Raw genomic sequence first — 13,379 nt, 5'->3', positions numbered from 1 at the left:
TTAGTATTACAACAACAAATTCAACCAAAGTTGGGGTATTTTTCAAACCTTTATCCCTTTTAATAATCACATTCTTAAAATAGATTTTGAGAAAAATACTTTTGAAAAAAAGGGTTTGATATACATTGAAATTTGTTAGTTTAGAACTTATATATCTCTTCTTACAAATGTGACTCATATATAGAGTTATACATGAACCACTTTCATAATAAGATATATATCAGTTCTAAATGACAAAATTAAGGGGTATATACATGCCTTTTCCCTTTGAAAAATAATAATTTATGGTTGATTAATTCATTTGAAAAACTCTTTTGATTAGAGGTGTGCATCGGTCAGTTCGGTTTATCAGTTTTTAAATATGACAAATCAATAAGATATTTTTTATTGATTTTCAATTTTTCGATTCTGGTACTTAACGGTTCAATATTCAATTTAACTAGTAAGAAAATGCTTATAAAATAAATATATGACTTCTCCAACAATTTGACTTGGCAAAACAATAATATAACTTTTCAGAACATTCATAAAATAGAAACAAAATTAACTAACATGAAAAGAATTATACAAGTGCAACACAAAGAGAAATTAAGAGGAATATGGTTCTTACTTTGGGTTTGATGTTTTATATAATGTGAAGTTGTGAACTCAAAGTCATTGTGGAGTAAATTAAAGGCTAAAGGGCAAAAATAGTAACTTGTAAAGTACTGAGATTATTATTTAATATTTATGTAGGGGTAAAATAATAAATGACTATATCCTTAATGGGTTATCGGCTTACCCAATAATCCAATATTATAAAAATAAAAAATGAACCGATAACCCGATAATATTTTTTATAAAACCATTAAAAGTCTGTTAACCCAATAACCCAGTGACAATAAATATACAATATGTTTTTTGTTCGATTTTTGCATACTCCAACTTTTGATAAATAACTTGTGGTTGACTAATCTTTTTTGAAAAGTACTTTTAAGAGTCAAATTATGAAAAAAGATAAGTATCAATGCACTTTTAATATTGGATTACGAAAATGTCCTTCGCTAATTTTTTTAATTAAAAAAATACCTTACTAACTTTTAAATTCAAATAAATAATGACAACTAAACTATACCAAATACATGATTCAGATGTTACAACTTATCATTTTCCACTTTTTAATGTGGTTTAATTGTTAGTCCTTTTAGCTTTAAAGCCAATGAAATATTGAATAATTCTTTTGTCTTTCAAGCAAATATTATATCAAGAACATTTTTGTGTAAAAATATAAATATACATTTTATAAACATGATAAATAAATAAAAAAGTTAATACAAACCAATATAAAAATGGGAGTTGTATAGCCACAATAGATGAAAGGCAAATCAATTAGTTCATGCAATCATTTCTTTTATATTCATTTGAATTGATTTCCTCCTTTATTGCTTATGAAATAAGTGTCTTTTCTTTTAAGTTTTCCAATACATTTCTATAATAACTCCTTATGTTCTTCATTTTTCATTCTTCCTTTATTAGCAAAAAATAGGAGATAAATTTATTAACAATATTTTGGTTTTATTTCGTCAACACAATCATATCCATCTTCAAAATCAGGTAAATTTATCTTTTTTTCTCTATTACTTACGCATTCTTTCACAAATTTTGATGTACACAATTTTTCCTTTATAACTTGGACATAAAATGTTAGTCAACTACACTTCATCATCTTATGATTCTTATGTAATTTTTTAATTATAGGTTATTATTCTTTCTTATTTTGATTAATATTGTCACGATTCGAGTCTACATCCTGGACGTGGCCGACACTCGAGAACCATTGTTGGTCCCCAAGCGAACCCTCATCCTGGCTGACTACAAGCGGAAGACTAACTCAAGCATACAAAAACTTAAAAACTGAATAAAATTCATGAAACTCAAATACAAAGCTTTAACTCAAATGATTTACTCTGAATATAAATAGAATATTCAACTAGCCAACAATAGGCAACTCAAGTCTTTAAAACATTTAATAAGATAAATGAAACAGACTTCTCAAACTCTACTGTCTATCTATGAAGCCTCTACTGTTACATAAGAATATCGGGACAAGACCCACGACATCTCAAAACTACTAACTGTAAGGTAAAGGTAAAGTCCTCCGAAATATAAGAAGGCTCACCAAAGCTGACTGGAATATCCCATGACCTCAACGAAACATCTATTGATGATCCTGAATACCTGTATCTGCATCATGAAACGATGCAGGCCAAATGGCTCAGTACATGGAATGTACGAGCATGTAAGGGGAATTCTAAAGCATAAACATAAGCTTGAACTTGATAAAAAGGAAACATACTTACCTCTTCTCAATTCACTCAACTAAACTCTGTAACACCCCATAAATTTTTTTGAACTGAGACTCAAATCATCCTTTGTTGTGAGTAGTATTTTTACCAAGGAATTGAAATTTCTTGAGTGTTAAGGTCACTAAAGGTAGCACCTTGAGTTCCAAGAAGAACTAAAGAGAGTTCATTCAAGTCATTCCTAAGTTCCTTTAAGTTTTGAGTCAACTTTAAATGACCATAACTCTCAGTATAGGATGAGTTAGGAGACCTATAAGATATTAAATTAAATCCCTTCGAGTCCTCTTTCCAACGCCACTGAGTTTGCTAAATTTCGAGCTCTGAGTAAAAAGTTATGATTGATTTACTAACGACGCTCAAACCTGGCAGCATCTCCGCGATGGCTCCGCGTTACGGAGCTAATACGGACCTCACTGCCTACTGAAAAATTATTCCGACCCCCAACTCATTTTATTTATTTCTTTAAGGGTATTTTAGTCCTAAAAATCCTTAGGAGGTCATCTAAATCTCCCTAAACGTGTAGAAAATCAGTTTTCATAAATCAAACCTTCTCATCCACTCCAAAAAATTCTACGCTCAAGTAATTCAAGAAACGCTAAGGCTAGGGTTCTTCTTCCAAGATTTTCCTTCAAGTTCTTCAAGAAGATGGTTCTTTTAGGTTTGTAAGCTTCCATAGTGTTGGGTTTGTACACGTCAACCATGCTAATTTCAGCGTTAAATTCGTTCTAGAAAGTTGAAAGTTTGGTGTTCTTGATATGTATTCTTGAATTTTCTTTCGTTCTTGAATTGGGCTGAGATTGAGAAGTTCTTGAGATTATTGCGTTGATTTATAGAGTTGTTTTGAGTTAGATTCTAGTGTACAAGTGTTGGGTATCTGAATCTAAAGAGAAGTTGAGTAAAAGAATCGAATCTAGGCGAATTGGGGTTAGAAAATGAAGAAGGAAAAATTCGGGTGAATCTGGCACCTTGCTCCACGCCGCGGACCTGCCTATCCCTTTCACATAATTTTTTCTTCGCGTCGCGGAGTGGTCACGGACCCCTCTGCCCTAAAAACTTATTTCACAACCAAATATTAAAATGCATCTCCGTGTCGCGAACTTGCTTCCAAATAGTGATTTCTTGATCGTTTCTCATGTTTAACTATCTAAAAACACTCTTAAATATCATGAGATCTTTCCTATCACAAATCACAACCTTGAATTCATAAATCTCATTCAAGGTAGAGTTGAGAATCAAGTCTTGAGAGTTCTCTCAAATACTTTTTGAGAAAGTCCCTTTGAGTCCTTTGAGGAGTCTTCTACAATTCATAATAACTTGTTTCAAGACTCGAGCAAGTGATTATGAGAGTGAGGAGAATGTATTCATAACTCTATTTTGTCGTCACGAGATCCTTCATATCATGAACCATAACTCTTGAATTCATAATTCACATTCAAGAGAGAGTTAAGAGTACAGTTCAAGGAAGCCTTTGAGTTCAATTGTGAATCCTTTGAGATCCACCATCGATTTGAGTTAAGTTTTGAGTAACTAAGTACGAGAATGAGAAGAGTCGTATACATAAGTTCCTTATTGATGTTTTGACCTTTAAGTCGAGTCGTTCATTCCCATAACTTCCACATGAACTCCATCAGTTGATTGCCTTTGAGAGAAGTAGTATCTTCAAGTTCTAAGTCTTGAGTATTGAGTTCCTAATCCCCTTTGAGATTATATTTCTAATCATTGGACTATTACATGTTACCCATGAAGTCCTTGAGTTGAATTATTCATGCCCATAATTCCGCATGAACCTTATAAGTCGAACAATCTTGAGATGAGAAGTATCTTTGAGTCCTTGAGTTGAGTAGTTCATGATCATAATTCCGCATGAACCCTATGAGTTGAGCATTCTTGAAATGAGTAGTATTATTGAAGTTCTTGAGTCCCAAGTATTGAGTTCTATCTATGGTTATTGAAAACCTTGCATTGCGTCGTTCACGTCCATAATTCAACATGAACCGTATTTTGAGAAGTCTTTTACAAATGTTTTAACTTTGTTTTAAGACTTAAGCTTTGAGTTGAGTAAAGAGTAAGAGTAAAGTTCATTTCTTAAAATGATATATGGGAACTAAGTATTCCCAAGAGTAAATATTTTCACATCTAAAAGAGGAGGAAACTGAGATTTTCAAAAGAGTTTTGAGCAGTTTGAGTACATATCTTTTTAGAGAAAGATTTTGAGTAATAATCTCAAACCACAAAAAGAGTTACGTTTTTAAACATATGAGCTGAGTATTTTGGGAGTAGTATCGAGCACCGATATGGGGACGAGTTTGGGTTCAGCTAACTCACGTCTCCATAAACCATGTTGCCATCATGGGTAGAAAGGATCATACTTTTTTGATGTCTTCTTAGTGCTTTTTAGCATAGACTAGTGGATCCACTTAGTTAAAACGTTCTATATGACAGCAAAGTATATGACAGTTCTGGCAGCGTGGGCAAGACGTTGTATCATCACTTAGGCTCATAGTTGTGGTTGTCGGTTAGAGAAACTCCCACAAAGTTATATTGTATTTTTATATACACATTGAGTATTATTGTATTTTTCAATACGTTGAGTTGCTATCTACAATTTTACAACTTTCCATATATATTGCATCTTTTACTATTGCTTTATCCTTGAGTGTCATGAGTTGAGTCTTTCGAGTTGAGTATCTTGAGTTGAGTACCTTCGAGTTGAGTATCTTGAGTTGAACTGTGCTTCATTGAGTCGAGTACCTTATTGTTAAGTTGAGCCCCATTTTACTGAGTTGAGAACCTTATTGCTGAGTTGAGTATCTTATCCTTGAGTACTTATGAGTTGAGTAAGTTTTGAGTATCCTTGAGTATTCCTTGAGTTGAGTAAGTTTGAGAAGAGGTAGGTATGTTTCCCTTTTTATCAAGTTTCAAGCTTATGTTATGCTTTAGAATTCCCCTTACATGCTCGTACATTCCATGTATTGAGCCATTTGGCCTGCATCCTTTCATGATGCAGATTCAGGTATTCGAGATCATCAATAGGAGCTTCGTTGATACCACATGGAGTTCGAGTTAGCTATGGTGAGCCTCTTTACTTCCGAAGGATTTCATTTACTTTTTAGTTATATCAATTGTTAGGATGTCGTGTGTCTTATCCTGACTTTCATCTTTGTCAGTTAGAGGCTTCATAGATAGATAATAGAGTTTGAGAAGTCTGTTTCATTTATCTTAGTTTGTTTCATTTATCTCATTAAATGTATTAAAGACTTGAGTTGCCTATTGTTGGCTAGTTGAATATTCTATTTTTATTCAGAGTTATTAATTTGAGTTAAAGATTTGTAAGTTTCATGAATTTTATTCAGTTTTTAAGCTTTGTATGCTTGAGTTAGTCTTCCGCTTGTAGTCAGCCATGATGAGGGTTCGCTTGGGGACCAACAATGGTTCTCGAGTGCCGGCCACGCCCAGAGTGTAGGCTCGGGTCATGACAAACTCAACTCAAGAATAAGATACTCAACTCAAAGATTAGTTACTCAACTCCAAGATATGATACTCAATTCAAAGGTACTCAACTCAAGATACTCTACTCAAGATAAAGCAACAATAAAAGATGCGATATATGGAAAGCTTTTAAAACAATAGATAGCAACTCAATGTATTGAAGAATACAATAATAACTCCATTTTTATATAAAAATACAATATAACTCTATGGGAGTTTCTCTAATTGACAACCATCACTATGAGCTATGTGATGATACAATATCTCGCCCACGCTGCCAGAACTGTCTTATACCTTGTCGGGGTATATAACCTCTCAACTAAGTGGATCCACTAGTCTATGCTAAAAAGCACTAAGGAATCATTTAAAAAGTATGACCCTTTCTACCCACGTTGGCTACATGGTTTATGGGGGCTTTGAGTTGTCTGAACTCTCCCCCATATCGGTGCTCAAAGCTACTCCCAAAATATAGATAGCTTATATGTTTAAAAACATAACTCTTTTGTGGTTTGATATTATTACTCAAAGTCTTTCTCTAAAAGAGAGATGGTACTCGATTGCTCAAAGCTCTTTTAGAAATCTCAGTTTCCTCCTCTTTTAAATGTGAAAATATTTACTCTTGGCAATACTTAGTTCCCATATATCATTTTAAAGAAAATGAACTAAACTCTACTCTTTCTCAAACTCAAGTGCTCAAGTCTTAAAACAAGTTTAAAGTGATTGTAAAAGACTTCTCAAAATAGGCTTCATGCTGAATTATGGACGTGAACAACTCAATTCAATGTTTTCAATAACCATATATATAGAACTCAATACTTGAAACTCAATAACTTCTGAACTCAAGGACTCATTGATACTACTTATTTCAAGAATGCTCAACTCAGAGGGTTCATGCGGAATTATAGGCATGAACAGCTCAACTCATAGACTTCATGATACTACTCATCTCAAGAATGTTCAACTCATAGGGTTCATGCAGAATTATGGGCATGAACAACTCAACTCAAGGACTTCATGGGTAATATGTAATAGTCCCATGATTAGGAATAAAATCTCAAAAGGGATTAAGAACTCAATACTCAAGACTTAGAACTTGAAGATACTACTCTTCTCAAAGATGCTCAAATTATGAAGTTCATGCGAAATTATGGGCATGAACGACTCGACTCGAGGGTCTACATAATAATATGAAACTCGTGTATATGACTCTTCTCATACTTGGTTCCTCAAAACTTAGCTCAAATAAATAGTTGATCTCAAATGATTCACAATTGAACTCAAAGACTTTCTTGAACTCTACTCTTAACTCTCTCTTGAATTTGAATTATGAACTCAAGAGTTATGGTTCATGATATGAAGAATCTCGTGATGATAAAGTAGACTTATGGATACAGTCTCCTCATTCTCATACTCACTTGCTCAAGTTTTGAAACAAGTTATTAGAAGTTGTAGAAGACTCCTCAAAAGACTCAAATAGACTTCCTCAAAATGTTCGAAAGAACTCTCAAGACCTAACTCTTAGCTATACCTTGAATTTGAATTATGAATTCAAGGTTATGATTCATGTTATGAATGATTTCTAGGTGTTTAGAAGTAGTTTAAAGTAGTTAGAATCAATAGGGAGTAAAGGGACACTTTAAAGGGGCTCAAATGGGATAGCCGACGGAAAAAGAGCGGGGCAGGCGACCCTGGCGCACTGCTGGCGCCCCTAAACTTTAGAGGCACTATCTTGGCGCACTGCTGGCGCATTTGTGGCGCGTCGTTCCACTATTCCCCTCATACAATTCCAACGAATTTTTCTACTCATTTTTTGACCTTAATTCGACTAGAATCGAATGGTTTCTTCCCCAATCACTTAGAAACGAATACTCAACATATGTACACACTAATCCACTCAAAGCAACCCTCAAATCACTAACTTTCATCTCAAGAATTCATCAAAACCCTAACAAAATAAGATTTAGAATGATTTTCAAGAACTTTATCAAGAACTCAACATACTCAAACTTATGGATGAAATTCGTAAAAGAAACTCATGATTGACGTGTGGGTGAATGAACCCAAAACTATGGAAGCTTACATACCTCTTAGGGATCAAACCCATGGGGAAAATCCTCAAAGAAACTCAAGAATCTCGACGAACGCCTTGATCTTTTCTTTTTTTCTCTTCTTGAACTCTCAACTAAAATCCTAGGTGTAGATTAGGATTATAAAACTGAAACAAATCAGTTTAGACCCCTAAAACCTTACTAAAAATAAGTTAAATCTGATTGGGTATGGAAAAGACCAAAATACCCCTCACTATTTTCGGGTAACTTTCCTTAACTGGACAACCTGACTTTAAAAGGGAATATCTCACTCATCCGAACTTGAAACTTAAAAACCTTGACGGCGTTGAAAAGATAATTCAATGTCCTTTTATTTAATATCTTATGGGCCACCTAACTCATCATGAAAGTTATGGTTATTTGAAGTTGACCCAAAACTTAAAGGAACTTAGAAATGACTTGAATGAACTCTCTTTAGTTCTTTTTGGAACCAAGGTGCTACATCTAGTGACCTTAACACTCAAGAAATTTTAAATTCGTCGGTAAAATCCTACTCACAACGAAGGATGGTTCGAGTCTTAGTTAAAAAAAATTCCTGGGGTGTTACAGATATATTGCTTTCTTTAACCCTTTTCATTTTGTATGCATATGATGACATGTATATTTCTTTATTTTATTAAATTTTGGATTTATATTACAAATGTTTTCTATACACGAGTTAGGCCTATATAAATTTTGTACAATAATAAAGATCAAACGTGAGTTATGCAAAACTTCGATGCATGAAATCTGTCATTGCCATTTTCCATCTAAAGCCAAAAGTGGAGCAACAAAATTGGAAAGACAACATTTCAGGAAGCAAATTCCTACTATTGCGGTTGAAGAAACTGAATTTTAAGAATTCCAGTTATAGTTTTGTTTTTTCATATTAAATTGTACTCACTTCCTTTAAAGATAACCTAGCTTTTTGTTACTATCAAAATAGTTAAGAACCATTGATCTCAAAAATCATATACAACTTAGATCATTGAATTTTTCACCCTTGATAAATTATCTTGATTATCCTGCTCTTGATATTGTTACTAAAATTTTTAAGGTTGACTTGTAAGTAGAATTCACAACAAAGTATATTTTATTAATTAGGAAAATAATACCGTACGCTACATGTATGTAATGGATCTTTCACCAAATCAATTAAGTGGTTAAATTCTTATTAAGTTTGGAAACGTAATTTCCATACAAGTTTTAAATCTTTTACATGACAACCTCATTGGAGAAATTTCAAAACATTATTCAATTTGTATGAAATTGAATGCATTTATTTCCTACAATAAAGATCCTTTAGTCACTTTCATAGTTCCTCCTTCGCTCATGTACTTGTAGCCTTGTTTGTCTAGTGTTCAGGGAGATCAAATTCTTCTTCAGATCAGGAACATGATGGACTTGTAATAGTTCTCACGATCCTATCATGCCAATGAACCCGAACTAAACCAATGCCAACTATTTTACAAGTTGCATTATTTCCCACTATTACGATTCCTCCACTTGCCTTATAACTGCTGAACCAATCTCTTTAGAATGTCATATGCAAAGTACAACCAAAGTCTGACACCCATTTGTTGTCATAAACTCCCCAATTGCATGATGTTGTTAGTACATATTCATCATCAGAATCATGACCTGCTCAATAATGGATGCACTCACCTTTTCTTTGGACTTTGACATAGGACAATCTCAAAAGTGACCCTTATTGTGACAACTCCAACCCTCCACATTCTTCTTGTTCACACGAGACTTTGATCTGTACATTGATTTGCTCCTTCCGTGTTGGCTAGTGAAGCCTCATGGTCTTGCAACAAAATACCGGACTCTATTTTAAATATGTGATGACGTTGTTGGAACAACATCCTTGTTGTCATTGACCGGTCTTGGTAAAGCCCTTCAAGCCTTTCCCGTAACTATTTGGTCGTCTCCATGGTAATTGTACTCACTTCACAAAGTACGTTAAGTGCAAGGGACACATGGATTACGACACTCAATGCATCTCATTCAATCTTCTCCTTATCGGAATCCGACGTGTCATCGAGGTACTTTCCGTTAATAGCATGGATTAAACCTTCCCTCCGCAGTAACTCCATCATATGGATCTTCCAGATATTGAAGTTGTTGCGCCCACTAAATTTATCAATTTCAAACTTCATGGAACTTATTGTTAGTTGTTCTTCCTCTTCTACTACAAAGTATTTGAAAATACAGAAAACCAAAGTAATTCTTTTCTAATATGCAAGTTCAGACCGTGCTGCAACCATAAAGTATACTCAGACAGAACCTTGGTTCATGATAAAAATTGTTAGAGGAAACGTTAAAATAAAGAACAAGGAAGAAAAATAATATTTAACGAGGTTCGGATCAGAATGATCCTATATCAACCAGAGAACAACTGCATGTATTTTAACAAAGAAATGAGAGAGATCCCAAATACATCTAAGATAATTGCTCTACTAATTCTCTACTCTTCTAATGTATTTTGCTATGGTTTTAGGATGATTTTAAAAATGAAGAATGATCATCCTTAGTGTAATGTCTAATTTCTTGTGAACTTGCGTTTAATTGTAAAGTGACCATTTAGCCCTTTATTTTAGATTTTTCATGTTAGTTTCGATGGCGGGAATGGTTTGTGTGGTCACCGATGCGTTCAAGTGTATTTTGGGGATTTTTCCCCTTTTGAGTTGAGAATTTTTTATATGGTTGACTTTGGTCAATATTATGAGTTCCAAGCGTCGTATGGGGATGCCATCAGTTTCATTGATTTCGGACATTAAGTTTGGTCTATTAAAGTGATTGGTTAGAGTCTCGAGACCTTAGATTGTGATTTGGATACTTAGGTAAAAAGTTGAATTTTTGGCCTAAATGGGTTCCTAGGGAGTATTTCGGTCAAAACCATTTTTTTTGAAATCCGATGATTCCATTGGTTCCAAATCATATTTTATGTTGAATTTTTACTATTGGTTTGTGTTGATACGATCTCGAATGAGTTTCAAGGGTCAAAAAGATGTTTTCAAGGTTGCTGGTGCGCTTTTTAAGTGGCGAAAAAATAGACTTGTAGCGATGAAAATGGGTTTTAGTGATGAAATCGCTGATTTAAATATCTATTCAAACCCATTTAGTATATTTGACATTTTGGGAGCTAGAAAAGTCGGTTTGAGGTAATTTTTGATGTGTTTTTCTTTCATAATCATTGGGTACGTATTTCTAACCATGTACTCTTTCTCAAGAATATCCCTTTCATATTTCATGATTTCTATCCATTAAGTTGAGATTTTAAACTCCAAAGTAGAGAAATAAAAAAATTGTTGATTTGAAGGTCGATTTGGAATGAGTTTTTATTGATTTTCAGAATTTAAGGTCCTTGCATTGTGGGTAAGCTGATTTTGACAATTATTTTTTTGAAATTTCTCATTTTGATCGCATTTCAAATGTAGGTTTTAGGGTTGTTCTCCCAAAGTTGGAAAAGTAGTAAATTCTTGATTTATAGCTCGATTCTTGCTTGTTTTTAATGAGGGTTTCAACCACGAACTCCTCTTGGCTTTTAGAACTTGATTTGCAAGTAAAAATCTGATTTTATCCGTTTGATTTCAGAAGTGATTTTTGAATTATTTTACCCCCGATTTCAAATCATATCAATATGGGTATCACAGGACTCCTTTTGATGAATTCTTTCCATTCTTGATAGTTGAGGATCATCCTAGTCAGCGTATGGTTGAGGACTTTCTCCGATAGAGTTGTTCAAGTGAGGTTTCGACCTTGCGACAATTTTGGCTATCCTTCTCCTATATTAGGATTGGATAATTAATCATTAATTCTTATGTCTTAGGCAATGCGATGGGATCATAGCAAGATTTTGGGCTGTGAGTTTTATTGTGTTGCCCATGTTGGGGCTTGATTATATTGTGTTGCCCGTGTGGGGGCTTGTATGTGTTGTTTTGCCTGTGTTGAGGCCTTAATTGTTATTCTATTTTCTTTGAGAGCATATGATTCATGAGTTGCCTATGAGAGAGACTTGTAATGCTATTTTACTTGTAATGCCCGAGTGAGGGGCTGAGTTGGAAACTCTATAATGCTTTGAGTACACAAAAAGCTTTCTAAATGGAATTCAATTATTTTAAATGAACTCTTTCCTACTATTTTTCATATGAGGATGTAAATCATGATTTGATTGAGTTCTGATAAATTTTGACCATTCATACATGTTGAGTTGATTATTACCTCCATGTTATATATGTGTTGTGATGCATCCATCCTCATTCATCGTATCATGTTCTTGAGAAATTGAGAAAATGTGGAGATTCCTTTTTGAGAAAAAAAATAAGACACCTTTTTATATCTTTGACCTCGCTGAGGTGACAAGTTGATGAGATATGAAGACTGTGATTTGGTATATGTATTGTGAATCCCCCACGGGTCCTTGTCTCGAAGCCTTAACTCAACATGGTGTACACGACAGATTATGAGACAACCTTGATTCCATCGTACCACCACATCATTACATCATCTCATTGCATTACATTAATCATTTTGGATTGCTTGACTTGTATGTGATATGGGAACTGTTGTGACCTTATATGCTAACTTTACTCGCGACGTTCATTATAAATTGGCAGCACCGGTGTCAGAATGGGACTTTTCTGTATACAGGTGGAAGCGTTCCTCAATATATTTCATAAGTTGATTCATTCTTTTTGCTCAATCGTCCAAGCCTACTGAGTACTTGTATATTGTACTCACCCCTACTTCTGTATCATTTTTTATGCAGATTCTAGTTAGGGTACTCCCCGCGATGGCTGATCGTTTCTAGCTTTGGAGATCTTTTCGAAGTGGTGGTGAGGTCATGTTTCCGGATCACCATTAATTCCATCCTTTATTTTTTAGTCTTTGTTTATTTTTGGAGACTTGAGATGTGTTTCATATTCTAAAGAAGTATTAAATGTTATTTATACTTATGCTACCGGGTTTTGAGATATTATTTGTTGTTCTTTTCTATTGTTTGCGGCTTGAATTCCTTTTAAGAGTCTCGTATGCATGTTATTTTCAGCTTACACACCATTTGGGAGTGGGGGTGGGTTGGTGTGTGTGTCATCATGACCTTGATTTTTGGATCGTGACAAATTGGCATCAGAGTGCTAGGTTTATCGATTCCATAAGTTAAAAAGTTGGGCGTCTAGTAAAGTCTTATGGATCGATACATAGACATCCGTACCTATCTTTGAGAGGCTACAATATGCCTAGTAGGATAAATTCATTTCCTTTGATTCCTTATCGTGCGAGTTATTCATATCAAGTGTTGTAAACCTCAAATTTATTCTTTGCATGTGAAGAGGTGAAGATCGAGTTTAAGAGGAAAGTTCCTGCTCGTGGATGAGATAGAAAGGCATTTCCCGATCCCGTATTTGAGCATTGTGATGTAATTGAGTAGAAAACTGAGGTGAGGGAACCAACCCAA

The sequence above is a fragment of the Solanum verrucosum genome, unplaced genomic scaffold (genome assembly GCF_900185275.1).
Source record: "Solanum verrucosum unplaced genomic scaffold, falcon-dt-bn FXZP01000115.1, whole genome shotgun sequence".
NCBI classification, from domain to species: Eukaryota; Viridiplantae; Streptophyta; class Magnoliopsida; order Solanales; family Solanaceae; genus Solanum; species Solanum verrucosum.
Note: the sequence above shows the minus strand (reverse complement) of the source record.